The 25466-nt window shown below is 43.0% G+C and overlaps 1 long non-coding RNA gene across 2 annotated transcripts in view; it reads left to right on the top strand.

The window, feature by feature from the left end:
- Positions 1–2773: 2773 nt before the first annotated feature.
- The window catches only part of LOC144308053 (uncharacterized), a 93838-nt gene continuing 71145 nt past the window's right edge, over positions 2774–25466 (top strand). For both annotated transcript variants that reach the window (XR_013374691.1, XR_013374690.1), the window contains exons 1-2: positions 2774–2900; positions 20594–20664. This is a non-coding gene — a long non-coding RNA (uncharacterized LOC144308053). The remainder of the gene's footprint in view (positions 2901–20593; positions 20665–25466) is intronic.

Genomic DNA, 25466 nt, shown 5'->3' with positions numbered 1-25466 from the left:
ACATTGCTTGACACATTGTAAGTCCTCAAAACTATGTTGAGTGACTGACTCTGAACAAATGAATGGGATTGGGTAGCCTTGTAAAGCAGTTGTCTGAGTATGGTTAGTATTAAAGATGACTTGTTAAATTTGTCAAATAGAAATAAGAGATCAATAGAGATGGGATGTGAGAGTGATCTTATATCTGTCATGTCTATCGAAAGTTATTTAATCTTGGGGAAAACATGGTCATCTATAGGCTTCTTGACATTTTTCAGCTAGTCACTGTACTTTCTGAGCACCAGCTCCAGAGAATAATTTGTTTAACTTCGAAGATAACTTACTGAATTTTGTTATAACAGTAGCCATGATTCTTCATTTTCATTCCGCTATGGTTGGTGTGCTTGTCTCCAGTTTTGGTGGCCTCTGTCTAACCATGATGTAGACTGCCAAACCACCCTTTCAGAAAAAAAAAAAAAAAACTGCCGATGGCCAGGAGCTTCTAGGGCTTTCTTGCTTTGTGGCTGAGGGATTTTAATGTGTTCCAGCAACTCCTGAAAAGGCAATGAGTGTGATGAAAACTTCATGTCACATCGTGCCTTTGTACATGTTCAAGCACGGACTGCTCCTCTCTCCTCATAATCATAATTAGAGGATTCCTTTTTGAAAAACATGAAGTGCACATCTAGTTTTTCAGTGCACAATATGATATTTTAGACTTCCATTTCAAATCTGGCTTCATGACCAGATTATTTTTGACAACTCCATGATTTTTTTAAAGGGCCTACAAAACAAAAACAAGGTGATTGGCTCACTTTTCAGCTATTAAATGTGCTTTATCTATTCTAGTCTGTTGCTGTGGAGATAGATACAACACAGGAGCCTTGGCAGTATGACAAGCAATTAAGACACCAAGATGTTTAGCCATGTATATTTTCTCACAGCGAGACCTCAAAGCTTAGCCTGCCACTGACATTGTTAGTCATTGAATCAATTACACAAGATGAGGTTGACAGGTGTAATTATATATTTCTATGGTTATTATGTATGGCCTGCCATAGAGACCAACAAGCCTGTTACTTTGCACTCATTTAAGCAGTCACTTGTCTAGCAAAGTATTTGGAGTTGGAGAGCCTCCTTGGAGAGAAGGGAATCCAAAACAAAGTCAAAGTCCGTTGCCAGTTCTAACCAGTGCCACTGGGTTGAGGAACATTGGCACTGTCATTGGAATGATGTCTAGCTGCCAGGTGATTACTCCCTCACATGTTTTAGAAACTATGTGTGGTTATATGAGACTGGAGTGAAGACAACAATGGATAGTAAAAGTGCCAGATGTTTGAATAAAATCAAACCCAGGTTAGTAATCTGTTTAGTAATGGAGTAAAATCTTTTGAAATTCAGAGTAGTTTTTGTGTATAAATACAATTTTTGTTCTGTTTTCCTTTCTTTTCACTTGTCTGATTTCCCTCCCTTTCAACTCAGATTCTATGGGGTGGGGTAGGGGGAGCCCAGACAGCATAATTTAAGACATTACTTGCTTTCTACATGCAGTGTCCCTGTTAGAATAGCTTAAATTTGCTTTGGGAGATCATTCCTTTTATATTCCCATTTTCCCCCAAGTGAGATTTTTTTGAGAAGGTGGAATTAAACTAAATCAGCCTCAAAGTATTTCATAGAGAACAAGGGGGTTGATTTAAGAAATGTAATTGTCTTTTTAATCTCCCTCTAGTTTCACCAAGGCATCCCTCAAAGGCAGGGTATTTTCGTCATTAATGAAATCTTAATTAGCATATGTCTAGATCAGTGTTCAGTGCCGATCTGGGTCAAAAACACCTATGATGCATCTGCTTTACCAGAGGGTTAAGTTGAGTTCTGTAAATTAGGTCTGTGCTCCATGTGTGAGCATATTGGGAAATATCCAGCAGAGATCCGCAAATGCGTAAATTGTACTTGTGTTGTCATGTCTGTTCTCAACCTGATTTTACAAATGTAACTGTGCTCTAAAATTCTCTGAATGTGAAAGACCTGTAAAACAAATAAACAAAAACTTGAAAATACAACAAGCCTAAATAGCCAAAATATACCATTTATTATTGTGCCAAGCTTCACCAGTTTTAAAAATATATATAGTATGCATCCTGAATTAATAAAGCTGTATGTTTAAAAGATATGTATCTCCAGGAGTACCCCCTCATCTGTGGTTTCACTTTCCATGATTTCAGTTACCCCTACTGCCAACTGCCATCCAGAAGCAGATGATCGGGAAGCCCTGATGCACTGGCAGGTCAATAGTAGCTTAATGCTGTGTCATGATGCCTCTGTCATTCACCTCACTCTATTTCATCACGTAGGCAGTTTATCAGCTCACGTCATCACAAAAAGGGTGAGTCCATACAATATGATATTTGGAGAAGGGGAGACCACATTACATAACTTTTATGACAGCCTATTGTTATATATTTTATTTTTATATTTTATTATTATTGATCTCTTGCTGGGTTTAATTTGTAAATTAAACTTTATCATAGGTATGTACGTGCAAGAAAAACATAGTCTATCTAGGGTTTAGTACGATCTGCAGTTTCAGGCATCATCCCCTGGGAGTGTGAAAATGAGCTCCCCATGTATAAGTGGAGACTACTGTATTGAGTATATGCTATTTGTCTAGCGCTGCTGTGGGTCCCGGAAGGAGAGGGTAGTGAAACACTGCTTAGGACATGGGTCTCTTGGCGGAACAGAGTTTAGATACTTAGAGGGGACAAAGGTGAAACTGGTCAACTTCCTGCTTGCTAAACTGAGGAGGGCAAATTTAGAATTGCTATTGGCTTTTTTTTTTTTTTAAAGGAGGAACGTAATGCAGCTGGAACAGCCAAAAAGCCAGTTAGAGGAAATGGAGCGAGAGCCAGAGGCTGTTGTTACCGGTAAGCAAAAGAAAGATGAAGGCATTTTCTTTGAGAGGAACAGCATGAAGCAAGGATTGAAGTCAGCAGTGAAAATGCTGAGTTGAGGGACGAGCAAGGATACTTTCCTGCCTGCACAGGAGGGTCTGTGTTTGTGAGTACAGAGATGAGGTTGCTGAGAATGGGTGCCTGGAGCTGGCAGTACCAGAAACCAGAATCTGAATCTCAGCAGCTGGGAGCCACTGGAGGTACCCGAAAAGAGTGATAGGGACAGAATAAATGTTTTCAGATAATCACTTGGGTGGCTGTTCAGTGTTTATTCACTGAGTGTGGGTGGCCCTGGACGAGTGGTGTCCATAGCACCCAGGAACTTGTTAGAAATGCCAGTTCTGGAGCCCAGCCCCAGCCCTACTGAACCGGAAACTCTGAAGGTGGGGTCCAGAAGCCTTTGGTTTGATAAGCCCTCTAGGTGATTATGATGGACTCCCAAGTTTGAGAACCACTGTATTAAGGGATGTTGAGTAGAAGGCTCTTGCATAATTCAACTCCTAATCAGGTCCTCAGGACCTAGATTAGGGTCTTCTCAGAAGCTAAGCAGATCACTGGCTTGAGTGCCAAAAGGTTGTGTCATCTATTGGTTTTCTTATCCATAAGGAATTAGCTGATTGATGGACAAAGACAATGATGTATGCAGAAGCATTTTCACACATATATTACTAAAAATATATGACAGCATGTGGTAGCCAGTGAATAGAATGGTTTGATGACTTTTTAGAGAGACTTTTGAGTGTCTCTGCCTTGCTTGCCAGGTAGCTGTTTATCTTGCTCCTATGTTTTCTTTGTCATCTCTATCATTATAATATCATCCAGGTCTTTTGACAGAGGCTCGTTGTGACTCATCTATATAATACTACTAGAAATTCTTGTCTCTCTGATAACCTGTTGTTAATTTCTCCAATACCATTTTTATGACTGCCATGTGTTTTGGATTTCCGTAAGGTTAAAAGTCACGTTTATTGCATTTGGGAGTTAAGGATGGAGTTCCCCTGCACATATGACACATAGACTATGTCTGCATGGTGCCAGACCCCCTGGTCAGGCTAGTCAATGGAGAGCTGGAGGTGGGGCTGGAGAGAGAAGCCTCAGAAGCTGGAAGTTCAGCATGGAGAAATTAAAACACTTAAGTCGGTGACTTTCTGTAGTCTGTCCACTAGTCATGTTACCAAAATGAAGGGAAACAGGTGCCTTGGCATCTAAAGAGTAGTATACTGAACTTTGGGATCGAAAGACTAGAGTTTGAATCTCACTTTTTGCCACTTTTTCAGATAGGTGACCTTGAGCCAGTTACTTAGTTTATTAGTTACCTTAGTTTGAACTTCAGTTTCCTCATTTGTGAAGTTGGGGGTGGTGGTGTTTCAGAGGGCAGTTGTCTACCTTTGCAAACTATTGAGTGGTGTCCTAGGTTACCCGTTAGTATAACTGTTCACTATAGTTTCAGCAGACCCTACCAGAATTGCAGAGCCAATCCATGTCTGCCCATGGTTTGAGGGTTCTGTCCTCAACTTCAGCCACCTGGCTAGCTCCAGTTGGTATCATTTTCTCTGCTCCATGGAATGGTGTCCTTTGATGGCTGAGTAAATATGGGAAATAGTTTGATCTTTGTAATGAATTGTTCTGGAAGTCCTTGAGCTACTGTTTTCCCTAATTTGGCTAGAACCCCCCAAAATCTGACATTCAAGACTGTTTAGACAACAGAAAAATAAGAATTTTACTACTAAGTTTCAAGAGAATAACAACTGGGCATATGGATTAATTGAGGATGCCCCCATTCAAAGTTTTGCAAAAGGATTCCATTCACGATTCAATATGGTATGGTAAAAGAATACTGGATTTAGAATAAACCAGACGAATGTTTGAATCCTGTTTGGCTATACTATCTGAGGCTCAGTTTTCTCATCTGTAAAATGGGAATTATATTAGAATCTACCCCATTGGGTTTCTGTGAGAATGAAAGAATATATGTACCAAGGTCTTGCACAATGTCTGCAAATGCTAGTTCTTTTTCTCAGGGACGCATTCCCCAGGTAGTGTTGCCCTGAGTTCTTAGGACCTTTTCATTCAGAGGCCCCCAAAGTCCTATGGATTCCATAGTATAGGGATCTTTTGGAAGGACAAACAATTCTGAGACTCGGTACAACAAATGATACTGTTATGAATCAAATGCTTGAGAATCTGGGGACTCCATCTTTGCTCCATATTTTCCCAGGAATAATGTTTGTAACATATATAGGCTCCTAATTTTGTGCAGTACCCTAGACTGGAGTTTGAGGTTCTCCATGACCTGACTCTAACCACCACGACCATGAATTGTGTTCCTGTCGATCTTGTTTATTCGTTGTTCCCCAAACATGCCAGGCATGTTCCTACCTCTGCATCTTTGCTAAGGCTATCCCCACTCTAGAATTTTTTTCTTCATACTTGTGTACAAGCTGCATCCTAAAGATCTAGCTACTAGAGTGTCTCCTTCACAGACACTAACCTGCCTGCCTCATCCCCCAGGAGATCAAGTTGTTCCTCTGAACTACTGTAGCATCATGACTCATGACGTTTGAATGAGAGGGTTGGTTGGATGAACGGTCAATATGTACATCAGTTTGGAACTAGCCTGGGTCTGTGACTAAGAGAGTCTGCCTGGGTGAAAAGACATCTTTTAACACTGTATGCATAAGAAGGTACAAATGTAGGGATGCCTGGGTGGCTCAGTGGTTGAGCGTCTGCCTTTGACTCAGGTCGTGATCTCCCAGTCCTGGGGTCGAGTCCCACATCAGGCTTCCCGCAGGGAGCCTGCTTGTCCCTCTGCCTATGTCTCTGCCTCTCTCTGTGTCTTTCATGAATAAATAAAAAAATTTTTTTTTTTAAAAAGAAGGAACAAATGTAATTTCCTCACTCTGGAGTATCAGTCTCCCAAGAGCAGAGGGATGATATAGGCAGGGAGGGAAGGTTTAATGGTGTTATGTACAGAACTAACATGTGCATCTGGTTGTTCAGATGAAAACCTACCTTTTAAGATAACAGCACACTTTCCCAAATGGGGGCCCAAACGTTACCTTTTGTGTGAAGTTGGTAGTTACCTTTTAGCAGTAAATGAATGATTATCCTCAAAGTATTAGCATCTAATTGTACATGTTGAAGGAATAAGCACACATTTTCTGAGCAGTTCTTTGGCACCAGGCACATTTCCAGATATCTTTATAAATGTAAATATTCACCAGTCTCTTTCCACCTTCACATCCAAGTGTTACTCATCTTTTTTGTTCCTTCTAATACTTGGCACAAGGCCTGGCATATAGTAGGTGCTAAATAAATGTTGAACAAACGAACACACGAATACATGAATGAAATCACATAAGGCTCAAGATGTAGCCTTTAATACCTTCCAATGTTTCTTCCAGAAAGAAACAGGACAACCCCCCATTTAACATTTCCAAGATAAAAAGTCCCATGTCTTTCAGCCAGTCTTTGCCCTGCCCTTTTGTGCCTGGCTTTATGAAGCTGTTAAAAAAGCTTTCCTTGGAAATCTTTCACCAAGAAACTACCTAATGGGGGCCAGCTGCAGCCCCAGGTTTTATGAACACTTTGATAGAATCCACATTAAATAGCAACACTAGTTCACACATCAATTTTGCCATGTTAAATCCTAGCTTGGGCATATGGGGAGTTCATGGGAGATTGACTTTTCATCATCATCACTGCAGAAAATATGATTTGGTTTGGCTTAGTCATAGCAGACATAAAGCAAAATCATCCCAAAGTGCTTTAAGAAAACTGAACTCGGTCACAAGGTTTTTGTTTTTGTTTTTGTTTTGTTTTCCTGTTTTGGGAGTGCAGCGAAGCAGGTGAAGGTCAAGGATTACTGGAGAAATACTCAAAGAGTTCCCTAAGTGGTAGTAGTTGTTGGGCTGTTTCTTCTCAGTGCAAACTGTGGTAGCTGTGTGGCCTCCCCAGTACCAACAGATTTTTTTTTTTCTTTCGCTGATTGCCACTGCTTTGGTATTTCCCTTTGGTGCAATCTCTGAACTTCATTGGTTCCAGATGTCTCACCCTTTTGCCTGTATTGGCACCCAAGTGGGAGAGGGTACAAATGGCCCAGCAACCACTTAATAGATCCATATGGAGAAAAAAAATAGGTGTGTCTTTTGAGTCATGGAAATCTAGATGAGAACCCTGGTTCTGCCAAGGGCTAACTGCGTGCTCTTGGTAAATCACTTAAGTTGGAATGACTTCAGTTTGTTCATTTGTAAAATTGGGATAATTAGTACCCTCAATCATTGTTGATCTGGGTTGAACAGTGGGTAAGGACACAGGTTTAGAGCCAGGCGGGTCTGGATTTGTCTCTTTGCTCTCTCTCCCACTACTTGTGTGACCTTCTCTAAACTTCAAATTTTTCATAGGGTTGTGGTGAGGATGAAATGAGATAATGCATGTAAAAGCGTCTGGCACATAGTAGATACACAAACATAGCCATTGTGATTCTTTTATAAGACAGACAAGAGGACAGGGTATATGGCTGACTCTGGCAGGAGTTTCTGTTGAAAGATTGACCTTAATTCAGTGGATAGCAATGATGGGCATTTCTGCCCACTGCACCCCACCCAGGGGACATTTTTGGTTGTCGTGACTCCGGGCGGTGGGCAGGGGGGAGCGCTAGTGGTATAGAGTGCATAAAGATCAGGGGTGCTACCAAACATCTTGCAGTGCACAGGGCTGCTTCCACAACAACAAAAAATCATGTACCCAAAATGTCTACAGTGCTGAGGTTGAGAAACCGTGCCCTCATTTAGGAAACACAATTTACCGAGCTTCTTGGGACTTCTATAAAGTTATTTGAGGGACGCCCCGTGGTTCGGCGGTTGAGCATCTGCCTTTGGCTCAGGGTGTGATCCCGGAATTGTGGGATGGAGTCTTGCATCGGGCTCCTTGTGGGGAGCCTGCTTCTCCCTCTGCCTATATCTCTGCCTCTGTGTGTGTGTGTGTGTGTGTCATGAATAAATAAATAAAATCCTTAAAAAGTTATTTGATTTAGTGGTTTAGCCTTGTGTATTTCTTCCTTCCCTCACTTCAATTCTATAGGTACTATAAAACACCAAGTTCTACTACAACCACAGATTCCATCATGGTAAAGTTTCCTTTGCAGTAGCATTGCCTAGAATGTCCTGTGTCCTTTTACTGTCCTATTCTGCTATTCCCAGACTACAGAGAATTAGATTATTTCTGAATGGGTAGTCTAATTCTTCTACCCTGAATCAAACAAACAAGGTCCCTATACCTCTAAAGGCCAAATAAACTCCATCCAGTAGCCACTGAGACTATTTTCTCCTCTTTGAAGACAGAAGAGAGATGAATGAGAGGCAGTGACCCTATGGAACTGGGTCTCATGGGAACAGACAGGATTCACTTTGTGGAGGTTGTTGGGCCTGCAAGTGAGTTTGTCTTGAAAAGAAAACAATTCATCACATCTATCGCTATCAATATTTCTACAAGATTTGCAACCAGTTTGTAAGATAAAAATAAAAGACTGGAATTAGAAGCAAAAGGAATTATGCCAGGAAGAAGCAACGTGATAACTCTGGAAATGGAATGATAAATTTAGCTCTGAGCTCACTGGTAGCCAAAGTAAAAATGGAAATATGATTCCAGTTGTCTAAATAAAGAAAGCTGGGTAAACAAAGGAGAGATTTTCTGCCTCGGAACCAGATTTCAGGCAGACTTTATCACAGAGACTGTGATCCAAAGAGCATTGTATGCAGTCTTCCCTTGCTTTCTGCAAAGAATGACATTTCTGGAGATCAATTTTGAATAATAAATTAAGGTTTAACAAATGCATTTCTGCATGGACCTACGCTAAATCAGTTAAGATAAATTACTTTCTGGTTATTTAATTTGGCATAAAATTAGACCTTGGAGAGTTAAAAGGATGGGATGGTCAGCATGTCCTTTAGAGTGCCTCCAATATTACTTATCTAAATCATGTTTTCCACTTGGTAAAATAGCTTTTTAATCAAGATTAGACTCTCCGGGGAGTGACTAAGGTACAGCTTTGGGAATAAAAAGAACTGTAGCCTTAGAATCTAACTTTAACAGGTCAGAACAGGTTAAAATATGCTGTGATAAACACCCCACCACCACCAAATCTTAGTGGTCTGACACAAAGAAAATATTTCTTTTTTTAAAAGATTTTATTTTTTTCATGAAAGACACACAGAGAGAGGCAGAGACATAGGCAGAGGGAGAAGCAGGTTCTCCGCAGGGAGCCTGATGCGGTACTTGATCCCAGGACCCCAGGATCAGGACCTGAGCCAAAGGCAGACACTTACCCACTGAGCCACCCAGGTGCCCCACAACAAAAATATTTTGATCACTCATGCTACATGTGCAACATGGGTCAAGTTTGCTCTGTGTACTCACTCTGTGTACTCACTCCGTCTGATGACATCATCTCAACACCATGCCTCGGGGATTACCTGGGCAGGCCAAGAGCACTCTGGAAGCTCTTTAATGGAAGCAATTACCTGCTTCTACCCAGAATTAACATATAGCACTTGGACTTACACATCACTGGCTGATGTAAGTCATGTGGCTGTGCCTAACTTCAAAGGGACTGGAGTTTGCCTGCCCTGGCTGTGCCCATTTCTCCTCCTGAAGAACTACATCTTGTTTAGCTGTTGTAATGCCTATTGTACTTGACAGGCAGCCAGGCAGGCGGGGTTGGCATTCTGTTTTGTAAATTAAGCAGACTTCCCAGTGCTCTCACACAGATGGATGGCCATCCCAAATCTGCAAGGGGTTGAACCTCAGGGATGTTGGCAGAGAGGGCCAAATTTCTTCTAAAAAAAAAAAAGTCAGGGGGAGAGCTTTGAATTGCCTCTTTTTTTAAAAGATTTTATTCATTTACTCATGAGAGACACAGAGAGAGGCATAGACCTAGGCAGAGGGAGAAGCAGGCCCCATGCTGGAAGCCCGATGTGGGACTCAGTCCCAGGACCCTGGGATCACGCCCTGAGGCAAAGGCAGATGTTCAACCACTGAGCCACCCAGGCGCCTCTGAACCGCCTCTTTTAAGTCTACTACTTAAACCAGTTCAGTTCATCTCTGTGGCGTGTCGATCACGTCCCCACTGGTTTAGGAATGGGGACAGGCTTTCAGTCTATCAGTCAGCCACTCTCTTCCACGACTAATAGTTTAGGAAGGAAGATTCTTTGGATGGTAAGCCAGTCCCTGAGGCTGGCTGACTTTCTGAGGACTTTGTAGCTCCTAGTAGCAGAGTCGGCTTTAGAACTCACAGGTCCCAAGCTGGTGTTTTCAGCCTCACTCTACAGGCCCCTGAGTTTACAGAACAGGTGGGGCCTACCCCTGCCAACTTGCTAGAATACATGAGTTGAAACGGGATGCCCGCTGCAAGGGAACCCTTTAGGATAGGCGCAGGCAGAGAGCATGGCAGCCCCTCTGCCTTTGCTCTGCTGCCCTCCTCCACACCGCAGGAAGTGGGAGCAGTGATCCTGACACCCCACAACACATGGACAAGTGTGCCTTATTAATTTTGGAAGTATCGACAGTGCTAGACTTTTAGAAGGAATGATGCTACAGCTGAATTGACTCAATGTATGTGTCCGCATACCATGAACCACACTGTTTATTGATGTACGAAAATGATTTAATCTCAGTGCAGTAGTTATAATATACAACAGGCTACAGGACAGCTGCTGCTTGCTGCGGGAGCTGTCAGAATCTTCCAGTTGGTTCCGGTACAACTGACCTTCCTCCTTCTATAACCAGGAGTGTCTGCGAATGCTTGTTTGGAGCAAACTTGAAGGAGAAAGGGACCAGGACCTTAAGAAGTGAGATCCATTAGGAGCACCAGAATTATTAGATTTTCCAGGAAAATGCAGGGGGTCGGAGCCGCGGGGGAAGTAGTTAGGCACAGAGGGACTTGTAGGCCAGAAAACAAAAATGTGAGTGGAAAATATCTCATGGGGACGTGAAAAGGAACTTTCAGTAAAGGTTTACTCCATTACATCCATTCTGTAAATCTAATTTGCTCAAGTGACTGCCCCCACCGCACCCCCTTCTACCTCCCTCCGCCTTTTTTTTTTTTTTATAACTGCTACCAAATGGCTTCAGTTTTTAATTCTTTACTTTCCGTTTTATGGCCCACAGCTTCATACAAAAGTGTGAGTGCCCTCTCCAGATGGACTGCGCACCTCATTTGGGCAGAAGGGCGGCCGATTTTCATCATCTGGGCCTTTAAGAACTCTCTAGGTAGCTCTAAAATACATAAAAGTGCAAATGGTGGACAGGAAATTTAGCAATGTCTCTTGCTGAACAGTCAGACCTTGAATTTTAGTCAGTTCGTTTTCCTTTTACTGTTCGTTGGAACTACCTACCAGCCCCGCAGGCAGGCTGGGGGGCGGGGGAGGTGAGGGCGTGGGGGAGGGGGCGGCAGGGTGGGGGGTGGGAAGGAGGGGGCAGGTGGCGCGGAGAGGCGAGCACAGAGCCCAGGTCTGCTCTTGCTAGGTGCAGCCCTTCCTTCTGAAATTGCTTTCACGGCCGACTTTCCCGGTGATCCTGGGTGCTTCATTCCGATTTGGGCCATATGGCTCCGCTCACGAAATTCCTCAGGCTCTTCCAACTGATGTTTCCCCCACCACGTGGCCACAAATTGACTACTCGCTTTGCCTTGAGCTTTTAATTGGTTTAAATAATAAACTCCCCGAGTCTTTGTTTGTTGGCACACAGAACGGAGCACACAATTGCAAATGAGTTGGGCAACCTGCTTTGATTCGGTGATTAGTCATTGCTCTTAATTGTTTTTACAATTTCCACCTGAGCGATCAGGAAATGAAGCACCGCCTCACACTTCGAGCAAGTTGCAAAGGGCCGAGCTATGGTATTTCCTTATTGACTGTTTCCTTGCCTGGGAGGAGGCTGCGTTCAGATGTTGTGGCTTGGGAGGCGGGCGCAGCAGCTGAAATCCAGCCCCCGCATCTGAAGCGGGTTCCGTCCGACTCTGGGAAGTGCCCGAGACGGCCCGGACCCTGTAGGTTAAAAAAAAAAAAAAGGGACAGGCCCCCCGACCGGGACACTGGAGGCCTCGGTCGCACCGCAGCATAAACACGGAAAACGCGACCGTGGCTTTGGGAGACAGAGCTTTCCTCCTGTCTCAAAAGGAGACTTTTTTGTTGAGGCGTTTCTTGTGTTGTTTTGTTTTGCTTAGCTCTCGTTTATTTTCCTACATCATCGGTGCAGATGGCAGATTAGCCATGCCTTTGGTTTTTCCCTTCGCTTCTGGTGTATTTTCCTTTGGTGGTCGGGTCTCTGAACTTCTGAAAGGGAACTATCAGCAACTGTAATATCGACTTCTTGCTTGAAGAGAAGTTTGTTTTTTCATTTGAAAAGTGTTTATGACAGTTCCCAGATGGACACTGTTTCCTGTGTCAGGAATGTACTCCACACACACACACACCAGCACCTACCACCTACTCCTTTGCCCCTTGGCAATTTTTATCAGGACTCAGCTCAAGGGGCTGCTGCTCTTAGGAAGATCTCCCTGACCAGCACCCCCACCAAGCTGACTTGATGAAAACACCTTTCTAGCATACCTTGATTTGAGCTACTTGTTGGTATTTCCTCCTCCCCTTACTACTAGATTATGTACCCACAAGGCCTGGGCTAGAGAGCCCTGAGCACCAGTCTACTGAGATCACATGGTCTGGTGGGGGCAAGCAAAGGCCACGGATTTTGGACTCAATCCGACCTCCGTGGGTTGAATCCCAGCTCTGCAAATGAATAAACCTGGATGGCCTTAGGGGATTTGTACAACTCCCGCCCACCTCAGTTCCTTTTTTTCCCCCACCTCAGTTTCTTTTTTTTTTTCCCACCTCAGTTTCTTAATCTGCAGAGTAGATTCATGAGCTCTCCTTGAGAGGTCATCGAGAGAGTTTAATGAAAAATTAAATATCAAGCATATATAGCACCATGCCTGGCACAGGACAGATGCTCCGGAAGTGGCTGGTCTCCTCAGGAAACCCCCCTTGGTCCCCTCCCAGAGAAGGAATCTCTCTTATCTGACTACACCTACCCAGCCTCCTCTACCTTGGTTCTCACCAACCCCAAGAGAACATGGTTGATTTCTGCCACTTCTGCTTTACCAACCACCTGGTTGGGTGCAGTCCCTTGCAGCCTTTTCTGTCTCTGTTTTGATGTTCCCAGCCTGATAGTGTGATTACATCCATCCACCTACGACGTCAAACTGCATTGAACCTGCACGGCACATTTCATTGTGATGAGCCTAAAGTGCTTTGTAGATATAATGAACTATGGCAGGGAGAGATGATGCTTTAAAGAAGTTTCCCTCCTCAAGTGTGTACAGGGGGCCACTGTGCAATTCAGGTACCTCCTGCAGATGCACGCTGCATATTGACATCCTCAGAGAGGCCCTGCAGTCAGGGAACATGTTTCAACTTTTGTTGAATGCTACAATTCCCAAACTGGTTTCACAATGTGCCTATTAACTTCCTCAAGAACTGATGTTTTATCCGGAGCATGCTTTGGAAAATGTTGGCTTAAGGGACTAATATTTCTCTTTGTTGATGGAGCTTTACGATGCTGAGAAGGAAAATAACTCCTACGAGGGTGGTCAGCCTGGTCCTGGGTGGTCAGCCTGGTCCTGGCCTTTCCACACCACACCTTAATGACAAGCACCAGGTCCCTGGTCTTGTCAAGGGTCTAAATCCCAGGCCTGCCTTGGATTCTACTTTCTAGCTCTTGGTTCCTGATCTCTTGCCTGGCTCCCTGCCCATGGCCTCACTTCTGAGATCCATACCTTTGGTACTGGTCTTTGCTTCCCTCCACAATTTAGATTGGCACCCAGCCCTTGAACTAGTTCTGCCTCTGGTCATTAAAGATAATGAGCCCTTGCAATCCATCCAGCCTCAGCTCTCTAGAAAGGGAACCAGACATGTCAGCAGGTCATCCCAGAGGCATTACTGTAATAGGAAACACTTAGCGCTTACTCTGTGAAGGGAGGTCTGGCTCCAGAATCCAAACTTTTAACCCCTATGTGAATCTACCTCTCTTTACAAAGTAGCAGCAGATAGAGTTAACCTTCCCAGTGATCCTACATTCAAGCCCAGGCCACCGGACAAGATTGGTGTATGGATCCATACAAAATAAAACAAAGGAAGCAAAATTAACCAGAGCAGGCACAGGCTGCTATTTCAAGCTGCCAACAGCTTCTTACTTTTGCTTTGAGAATTCATTGCTGGGAAAATATTGCTCTCTTCTTTTGGGAAAAATCACTTCAATGGGCTTTTGATTTGCAAAGCTCTAGCTCAGATTCTGCTCCAGGATGAAGAGGTTGTGAAGATGAAGAGCAAAACTGCCCTATCGATGATATACACAGTGGGCTGCCCGGCGGGGGGGGGGGGGGGGGGGGCGACAGAGTGGCATTTCTACAAAGACATTCTGCAGACAAGTACCACTTTCCTTCTCCCTATGGGCCTTGGAAGAGAAGGTCAAGGGTGGCCTCTAGAGAGTGTGGACAAGGTTAAAGATCCTTTCCTGCGTGGGAGCTAGATAGCTAGACCTTTGACAGGGCAGTTAAGTCCCTAAGATGGGACTAAGGGAAGAGCCAGCCAGCAGGGGGCCCTTTGGACATAGATCTGGCCAATAGAGTCTAGGGAATATGATCATGAATAACCAACATTAAGATTTTGTTTTCGACATGGTAATTCCTCTCTTAGTCCCCTCCGGCTGCTATAACAAAATATCATGGACTTGAGTGGCTTATGAACAACCCAAATTGATTTCTCCCGGTTCTAGAGGCTACAGGTTCACAATGGAGATGCCAGTATGGTTGAGTTGGGGTGAAGGCCCTCTTCCAGGTTCATAGCCAATGCCTTCTCACTGTGTCCTCACATAGCAGAAGTGGCTAGGGAACTATTTGGAGCCTCTTTTATAGAACACTAATTCCATTCATAAGAGCACCACCCTCATGACTTAAGCACTCCTGAAAGCCCCTCGCCTACCTCCTCCTAATGCCATCCTCATTGGGAGTTAGGATTTCAACATATGAATTGTGGGGACCCACAAACATCCAGACCACAGCATTCTCTGCTGTTCTCAAGCCTTCAGTAAAACTCCACAGCCAGCTCTTAATTCTATTGTCATTTGCTGGGACATGGTTTGGATGAAAGAATGGCACCTTGGGGAACATTGGTTATGGGGGTAAGGGGCAGGTAAGAGGTGACCAACAGAGAAAACTGGAACTGTGGTCTAAACCTGGAAGTGACAAATGACAACCAGAATGGATTTATAAGCTGTAGGCATTTCTCAACAACTGCCAGGAATTCTTGGCAAAGGAAAGTTAATATAAAGATGAGATTTTCTGCAAACTGGATGATGTATCAGTCAGGCAAGGCTGTATTGGGCTGAAATAACACCCCCCGCCAATTCAGTGGCTTAAAACATTCTTGCCCATGCCACATGCCCCATGTCCATTGCGTGTTGGCTGGCTCTTCTCCATCTGGTCTTCACTTGGGGTCCCAGGCTGAGGGAGGTGCCACCTTCATTGTGTCTGTGTTTGCAGAGGTAGGGAAATGTTCTCAAAGCTTTTGGTCACACTTCATGGGCTCAAGCAGGTCGCAGGGCCATGCCTAACTTTAAGAGGGGTGGGAAAGTGCAGTCCTACCAATGTGCCAAGAAGGAAGGGAGTTAGAAATACTGGGAGCTTAGGCTCTTATTTGTGTGTTTTAAGACTGGAGAACTTGAGGATGTTGGGAATGTCTGAGTTGTAGCTCAGGATGGCCAACTGGGCTCTGTCATTCATTCTTGCATGGCTGAATTCAGTAAATCATTCTTGAGCACCTTCTATGTGCCAGGCACTGTATAAAGCACCAGGGATACATTCTTGTACAAAAAAAGATACGGTGACTGCGTTTAAGAAGCTTACATTCTGGTAGAGAGAAGAGATAGTGAACCTGTTGCTTTGGGATAAAACAGCACTTGAGCTGATACTCCATTTGAGGGACTGTCACATACTCTAGGTGACCAAGGCACCGGTGACTGTTGCCTTCTGAGTGTGGCTGGGTGTGCCAAAAAGCTTTGCCAAGTCTCCATAGCCCCCTTTCTCAGTACTGTTTCTTTGAGCCTAACAATTTCTTGTTCTTGTTCTTTCAGATTTTTGTTCTGTCCTGGCTCTTCTAGGGCTTAGCTAGTAGCAGTGTCTACGGTGAGTCCTTGATTGGCTTCTAGGAGGCTCTGCATTCTTGCAGGAATCAGTTCCCTTGGAGACCTCTGGGATATGGGGAGTGTCATTCTATTGGTTCCATTCAGCTCTAGCTTTCAGGCCATTTAACAAAGGCTTTCGGATTCTCTTGTTTTTTGCATGCAGTACGGTACAAGGGTTAGGGGCTCTAGCTTTGATCTCACCAAAACCTGGGTTTAAATACCCGTTGTGTCATTTCCCAGACCTCAGTTTTTTCTTCTGTAAAGTGGTGCAATAATAGTACCCATGTCGAGGGGCTAAGTAGTGATTAAATGAGTTATATGTAAAGTACTTAGCACAGTACAGGGCACATGTTAAGTTTTAAATATAAACCAGTGGTAACGTTCATTGGTTTGAGTCCAGCGCTCATGCTCTTAAAATAAGGACCCCCAAGTTAGTATAATCAGCAGAGTCACTACCAATTCCAGATCTCTCCCCACATATTTCTTATCAGACACAGGGCTACACATGCAAACTGAATCCTAGGAACAGCTCTAAAATCTTTCACTAAGAAATGTGGACTGTAAGCTGCGATAACGAGGGTGTCATTTAGCCTCGCGTCCACATGTCTCCCCGTTTCTCTCATCTCTCTCTGAGCTCCTTCTTGCTCTAAGGTTCTGTAATTTTCACATGTACTTCTAGTTTAAATGTGATCCCATCCAAATAGTCTATATTTCGGAATGCATTTTTCTTTGGCAAGAAAATAAAGAAAATAACACATTCCTTTTGTCATCGAAAATGTGCTTGTGAACTTCCCTAAAACAGATGCCAAACAGTTGATGCTTTTCAAAAATCGCACATCTTTTTGCAGTATGGCTCTGACCAGAATAGATGAGACAGGAAGAGATTTCTCATTTTGTGGCTTCTCAGTCCTGGGATCCGCATGCATGGCCTAATCAGGTCTTTTTTAGCTGTTACCAGTGGCTCAGGCCTATGGCTAACTTGGCTACTCTGAACGTATGTGAAGAAACATATAGGAAGAAAACCAGAGGCCCCTACAGGGCTAATACAACAACCACAACACTGTGCACAATACAGTTCCTCCTTCTGTGACAGTTTTCTTTCACTCAAGTTGTGAACATGTTTGGCTGTTGTCACACTATGAGCATTTTTCAAGTGCTTACTGCTGAAGGGGTACCGTGCTGGACACTGCTCCCCATGCCAGTAGATTAGGAAGAGGAAGAGGAGCAGTATTGGCAAGTACACAAACACGGAAGGGGACACAAAACCCTCAAGAAGAAGGCATACACCTAAGTACAGAAATATAGAACTCTAAGACCATTTACTGTGCGAGAAAGTGGTCCTGCTTATACCAGTAGCCTTAAAGACATTGCTTACGATGCACCTGCCTCAGTACCAAAGTTGCTCTTTCAGAAATGTGATACCAAGTCATCCAGAAAAGTCTAAAATAGTCTCAGTGTCCTCTCTTCAAGGAGGCAGAGAAAAGTCAAATATATATTAGGTGGCTTCCCCCCTCCCCCACCATGGATAAAATAAATAAAGCATTTTTGGTGTTTTGTTTAGTTTTTCTGGCTCCTGGAGAAATCCTCCAGGCTTCTAGATTGCTCAGAACTTTCATCAATCTCAATGTAGGTGAATAACCAGATTTCTCTAGAAGTAGAATTTGCTGACTTTCCATAACAAGTTGAGAGAACTGAATCCCACTAAATCAGACGCTAGCCTTGGGAAAAATAATGCACAGAAAAGTGACCACTGCTTCATCCCAGATTGCCTGATTTATCTTTGAGATCTAATTAGAGTTTGATGACCTCTTACCTTCTCCACTACTTCCATCATTGTTCATCTGGCCCCTTAACTCATCTCCAGCTTCCAGTCTGGACATCTACTGTCTCCTCGAAACACAGTATCTAGGTTGATTTAAAAAAAAAAATGAAAATCATGGGGCGCCTGGGTGGCACAGTTGGTTAAGCATCTGACTCTTGGTTTCAGCTCAGGTCGCGATCTCAGGGTCCTGGAATTAAGCCCCATGTCAGGCAACACACTCAGCATGCACCCTGCTTGAGATTCTCTCTCTCTGCCTCTCCCACTCATGCTGCCTCTCTCAAATAAATAAATAAAATGCAATATTAATAATAACAAATAAAAATAAGAAATGAAAATCTTTGTATAACTCGTGTCTATAGCAGCATTATTCATAATAGCCAAGGGGTAGAAATGCCTCAAGTGTCCCATGATGGATGAATGGTAAACAAAATGTGGTACAGCCATACCATGGAATATTATTCAGCCTTAAAAAGGGGATTCTAGTACATGCTACACCATGGATGAATCTTGAGGACATGCTCAGTGATAGAAGCCAGTTGCAAAAAGATAAATCAGGTATTACTCTACTTATAAGAGGTACCTAGAGCAGAAAATTCTTAGAGACAGGGGATCCCTGGGTGGCTCAGTGGTTTAGTGCCTGCCTTCGGTGGAGGGCGTGATCCTGGAGTCCCAGGATTGAATCCCACATCAGGCTCCCTACATGGAGCCTGCTTCTCCCTCTGCCTGTGTCTCTGCCTCTCTCTCTCTCTCTCATGAATAAATAAATGAAATCTTTTTTAAAAAAGAAAATTCTTAGAGACAGAAGGTAGAATGGGGGGTGCCAGGGGATGAAGGAAAAGGGGTAGGGGGTGTTGTTTAATGAGGACAGAATTTCAGTTTGGGAAGATGAAAAAGTTCTGGAGCTGGATGATCATTATGGTTGTACAACAATATGAATACAATTCATGCCACTGAACTGTACCTAAAGATGGGTGAGATGGCAAATTTTATGCTGTGTACTTTGTCACAATTAAAAATCAAAGATTACATTACAACAACAACAAAAATGAGAGTTGGGTGCTTTAACTGCTCAAAAGCCTCCCGTAGCTCCCCAATACCCTCAGAATAAAACCTGGAGTACTTACCCTGACCTCCCTGATAGATGTGGGCCATGACTTATCTGGCCTCTGGCTACCTCTCTAACACCCATTTCCCTACGTTTCCTGCTGTGAGTTGGTCTTTGAACACCTCAAGCTTTTCTACTGCCTGGAAGACTTTGTCCTTGCTATTTTCTCCAGATAAATCTGTGGTTATAACCTCCTTCAACTCCCTGTACAGATGCTAGTTCCTTAGACATGCCGCCAGGCTGTCTTAAGATAACTGCTATCCCAATCCTGCCTCAGACTCTCTTTCCCCCTCATGCGCTTTCTTTTTCTCTATAGAGTTCTAGATTACATATCGACTTAGGTGTTTCTTTTCTGTCTCAGTCCACTACAGAGAGAGACCCATGAAAGCTAGAACTTTGCCACTCACCAGCATACACCCAGCACCTAAGGAAGCAGCAGGTGCATAGCAAGTGCTCAGTAGATATTTGTTGAATTACTGAATGATACAAGAGCTCTTTTAAAAACTCTGACCTCACAGAATAAGGCCATCGACCTCATTGAACGAGGTCCATTAGACCTCAGAAGAAGTCAGCTGGAGCCAGCATTGCCAGGCACTGCAATTCATTAGGGCACCCAACTTGTTTGCTCTCTTCTACCGAATTCTTTCAAGTTTATACGTTAACATCCAACCAGGGTTTACTCAAGCTATTTAGAAATTAGGTTGATTTAGTGTAATCACAGCACTTGCCTGTTTGGATGATTTTTAAATACTAATGTGACTCTTCATGCTCACTGGTAGAGAGAAATTATGGCATTTCAGAATGATTTTATAGACCACGGTGTCATGCCCAGCTTCTTGTTCACATGGAAAGCTATAGGGAACATTCTCTCAAGTGAAAGTTGCTGCTGGCTGCAATTTCTCTTGGACTTTAGTGGGCATTAGGGTGACCTTTGGGGATCCCCAGAAGAGGAGGACTTCCACCAGTGAACCTGAGTCTGACAGGGCTGGGCATTTACTAGGAAACCTCCTTCTCTGAGTCTTTGCCCAGCTTCCACACCCAATGCTCTCCCTGGAAACTTTTTAATAGGAGAGTCTGTAGCAAACCTAGCCTAGTTGGAGTTTCACAGATTTATCCTCAAAACCACATCTGCATTTTATTTTTTAAAAGATTTTATTTATTTGACAGAGAAAGAGAGAAGAGCACAAGCAGGGGGAGTGGCAGGCAGAGGGAGAGGGAGAAGCAGGCACCCCAGTGAGCAGGGAGCCCGACGCAGGGCTCCATCCCAGGACCCTGGGACCATAACCTGAGCTCTAGGCAGACACCCAACTGACTGAGCCACCCAGGTGCCCCACATCTGCATTTTCGAAGAGAAATATGAAGGCACCCTGGAAGAGGCCTACTAAATGCCCTTGCTCAGAGTAATATTCAACAAATATTTGTTTCATTATGTTTTATAACAAGGAGTTTGAACTCTACCTTGTGGATGATGGAGAGTTATTCAAGCCTTTATTTTTCTTCTAGATGGTCAGATAGAGTTCCATGAAGGCAGGAACCATGTTGTACTTACGGCACAGCACAGCATCTGACACATAGTAAGTACTCAGTAAATGTTTGTGGCACAAATAACAGAATTCATCACTGCATATGATTGGATAAATCAGACAAAACTGGAAGTGCAAATATATACAATACATTCTTGACATCACGTGGTTATGACCATGACATAAGTGTATAATGGTCTTGCCTACAACCACTGGAGAAGTGTTTCACTATAATAATTGTAATTTTTAGGAAAATGACTTGGGTATACTTAAAATCAGGATAATTGTTCATTTTGAGCACTAAAGTGTGAGTTCTGATAACCCCACGCAGCTTTTATCCTCTTGCTTCTTCGCTCTTATTATTTAAGGCTTTTAGTGGCATGATCAAGCCTCTGTTTTTAGAAAGCTCTCTCTCATGGTAAATGTGGAGGGCTGATTATAGGGTGAGGGAATCTGAGGATGAGGAGCAGTGGAGAATCTGATCGATGGTGGGGGTGGACGGTGGGGGGCATCCAAGGCCTGAACAAGAGGATGTCCGTGAGAACAGAAAGGGGGAAGAAATTAGAGAGGCCTGAAGAGGCTGATTTGGTCATTGTTATCAAGAAATATTAGCAAATGGTGGAATGCATTTTAAGAGGGTTAGAAAGCTGGCGGGGATGCTTTTGAGGTTTTTGGTGGGGAGTGAGTAGAAATAGGGAAATCAGAAGCCAAGAGCTTTTTGCCAGGTGGTGGGAGTATAGATAAGGATTTGGGGTTGGACATCACACCAGAGGATAGCCAAGAGGAGACGTCTAGCAGGCATTTGGGACAATTAACAATTCCTTCCTCCCTCCCACCCCCATGATTTCGAGGATTAATATCCATTTGAAAGAATCTGGTGCTACAAATTATAGAGTGCCCAATAATATTTAGATGTCCTACAGGCACGTGTATTGCAAGGACTGGTGCTCTAGGATCAGTATGTCAGAGCGGGGTTTGTTGTGTTTTGTTTTGTTTTGTTTTGTGCGCGGGGACAGACGTGGAGACAGTATTGTGGGACAGAGTGGGAGGGAGTGGGCTTCCTAACCCATCCAGGAAGCACTGCGGGCTCACACTTCACCTCATTCTCCAGTGCAGGCTAGTGAGTAGTGATTTCCAAGAATGATAAGGCACTTAAATACTTAAGTACTTGGTAAGTAAGATTCTATATGAGCAATCAGTTGAAGAAGCAAATAAGATTCCGAGGGGAGCATTAATCATCTCTGTGTCTAATGGGTCTTCCCTAAGGCCACATCTACACGAGTGTGGAATTTTAAGTAGGCTTTATTTTTGTAGACTTGCAAAAGGACAAGAATTAAAAAAAAAAAAAAAAACCCACACGTACAACACAGATACTTTCTGGTAACTCTTCACGAAAATTAACTTCGGACCAAAGGTTGGTTGGAGAAATGTGGGGGGTGGGTTTGCAAATGTTTCCTGGGGCGGGGGGCTCTATTCCCTAAAGCTAGACAAGTTTTCTTCAATTCACAAACATTTGGTAGAGCATCTGGGGAGCTCAGCCAAGCCCCAAAGGCTTTTGAAACCTAACCAAAAAGACTCTTGCAGTTAAGACACTTCTTCCTGAAAGCATTTGTGTCTATCGACAACACTTCGCTTGCCAAAGTAGACTTAGTTCAGCATTTCACATCTTCTAATTGAATAAATTCTAAAGCTTCATTTCTTTCTTTAGGATTTGTGGCCATTGCACTTTCTTTGATATAAGAACCGAAAACATATCGGCAGATGTTAAGAGTTACCTTTGTTTCATCTCCTGAAATGTAGCTTACTTCAAAAATTGAGAGGCTGTAATATACTCATGACTCTGCCGAGAAATACACCAGGGACCCTGTTTCCTCCTTCTCCCTCAATGACAGAAACACGGAGAATTGTTAATAAAAGTTGTCAGCATTGAAATTCTTAAAATGACTTGAAAGGGGAATTTGCATGGGACACCGCCACCCAAACTCACTCCAGGTGTGGCTACTTTCCTGGCTCCCTAACCGGAAAGGGAGGGCGCACAGGGCCTTTGCCCAGATTCTTAAGAGACGTCTGGAAAAGGGGCGTTACTACCTCATCAAGAGGAGATCCTTTGGTCTGTGGAGGATTATTCACCACTGTATTTTGTCCTAATTTCTAAATTTGAAGATTAAGCAAGATTTATCAACCGGATTCTGAGGACTTGGTGAAACATATAGCCTATGTGGGGCAAGGCAGCCAAGTTTTTATTGCCACCAACTCGCGTTCCCCTGTGCCTGAGCTAGTAAAGGCCGGAAGTGACTCTATGAAAACCATCTATGTGTAAGAATAGATTTCAAAGATAATTTTGTGTTCTGATGTGTTTTTATATTTGGGAAGGAAAACCAGATGTAGGCAGATTCATCTCCAAAGTTTTTGAGTGTGAATCCAATTTGGGGAACTCTCGGAAACCATTCTCTGGGCTGTGCCCCAAACTCACTTTCAAAAAGCCTGAGGACATTCAAACAACACTCAAAGAAAGCAGACATTTTTAATGGACACCACAACCTTTGGAATACTAAAAAAATTACCTACCAGTTTTAAATTTATGCCAAATCTGTGTCCAAATGAATAATCCATCCTACTTGAGAACAAATGATGATGATGATGGTAATGATGATTATGCTAATAATCATCCTCATAATAATACTAGCTGCCATTATACCATTACTAAGCAATTACTATGTACAAGGCACTATATTAAACTCTTTGCATGCATTTTTCTTATTTAATCCTCATAACAATACTGAGGAATACATATATGATTATCCTCTTTGTAGAAATGAGAAAGTGAGGCTTAAGAAGGTTTAAGTAATGCACCCAAAGCTGCACAACTAGTTAGTGGTAAAGGTGGGATTTAATCCCAGGTCAATCTGGTTGCAAGACCCATGTAACTGACTACTACGCTGTATTGCCTGTATTACACACATAGAAATGCCAACAAATTGAGACGATCTACTAAAGTGACTTTAACAAATCCTAACAGGAATACTCTATGTGTCAGAAACCTGAGTGGGTTATATGAAAACAGCCATGACTCCTGACTTCTTTCCTCAATCTCACTAATAACCCAAAATACACAAGGTATCGTTATTTTTATGTAAGTGAACCACTGATCAAGTGAGAAAATCCCATTTGCCTAAAATCATAGAACATCATGGAGTATCAGGAGAGATGTTAAGATTAGGTGGACCAGTATTTCTCAAACCTGAGTACATCAGAGTCACCTGGAGGGCTGGTTAAAACACCAGCAGCTGGGCTCCAGCCCCAGAGGTTCTGTTTCGTTAGGGTCCAGGGTGGGCCCAAGAATTTATATCTCTGATGCTGCTGATCGGGAGCAAACAAGATTGAGATCCACTGACCTAGTGATGTGAAAGCCAACATAAGAAAGTAAATTTAATTAGGTTCTAACCCAAGCTCTTTTGCTAACTAGCTGTGTGACTCTTGGGAAGTTACTTCCCTCTTTATGGGCCTGGCTATTTCCCCCTCTGTAAAATGCAGGAGTTGGATTAGATGATCACTTACTTTCTTTTTTCACTTCCAACATTCTGTGAGGAGGAACACCAGATAAATAGAGCTGATATGAAATTCAAACACATGAAGTCTGGAGAAGTAACTCTACAGCGATTGTAGAAATTATACTGATGCACATCACATAGCTACCTTGAGTCTAAAATTTATTTTTTTTCATTCATTCAACATATTTATTGAACACTTGTTACATGCTAGGTGCTATACTAGGTACTGGCGATCCAGTGGTGAACAAAATGACATAACTTACCCTCACAGAGCTTCTAGGCCATACTAGAGAACTGCAAATATTTTAGATAAAAGTAAAAATATATTAATAAAAGTTCTAGTTCGTTATTTCCCTATCTAAATGGGTCATATTCCATATTCCTGATTTCATGAACAACTAGGCATACAAATAATGCTAGGTATTCCTATGATTGAGGACATCCAATATACTTTTTAGAACAAACTAATGTTAAAAAATAAATTATAAAGCAAACAGCTACTTGGGGTCATTTTAGCCTACAGCCAAAAGGCAATAAACTGCAAATTTCGTCCTAAAATCTTACACAATAGCTCAGTTTAAAAATGTAGCTTAGGAGCACCTGGGTGGCTCAGTTGGTTAAGCATCTGACTCTTGGTTTCAGGTCAGGTCATGATCTTGTGGGTTCTATTATCAGTGCTCAGTGGGGCAGTCTGCTTGAAGATTCTCTCCCTCTGCCCCTCCCCCACCTCTCTCAAATCAATCTTTTGAAAAATAAAAAAATAAAAGTCTAGCTTAAAATCTTTACGTGTAAAAGTATAGTGGCACATTCCAAAAATGCTTTCCTTTCTGTGTGTTTTCATTAGACACACACACACACACACACACACACACACACAAACACACCCATGTGCCCAGCAAAGGCAGAGGGCATGACTTTATTTACAATACTAATAAATACTAGTAGAGTGGAAGATGTGCTGGAGTGGCAGTCAGGAAACCTGTGTTCAACACTGAGCTCTGCCACCAACAGTGATATTGGGCCAGTCATTGATCTTTCTAGGGCCTTGTTTTCTCCATCTGAAAATGAAGTTTGCACAAGGTGTTTTATGAGCTTTCCTTTCCAGCCTGAACATTTTATTAAGTCAGATGCTTACAATTAATTAAGGCAAAGGACTATCAGGTATTCCCCACTTTTCCAAAGTTTACCCAACACCACTTTGCTTTTATGCAAGACCTACTTTGGTACCAGTTTTGGCTAACTGAAAGAAATCCAAAGAGGATTTTGCCTTTAAGACAAAAGGTGGAAAGTGAAAAGAGCATT

Source organism: Canis aureus, chromosome X, assembly GCF_053574225.1.
Source record: "Canis aureus isolate CA01 chromosome X, VMU_Caureus_v.1.0, whole genome shotgun sequence".
NCBI classification, from domain to species: Eukaryota; Metazoa; Chordata; class Mammalia; order Carnivora; family Canidae; genus Canis; species Canis aureus.
This window is presented reverse-complemented; position numbering and strand designations above follow the sequence as displayed.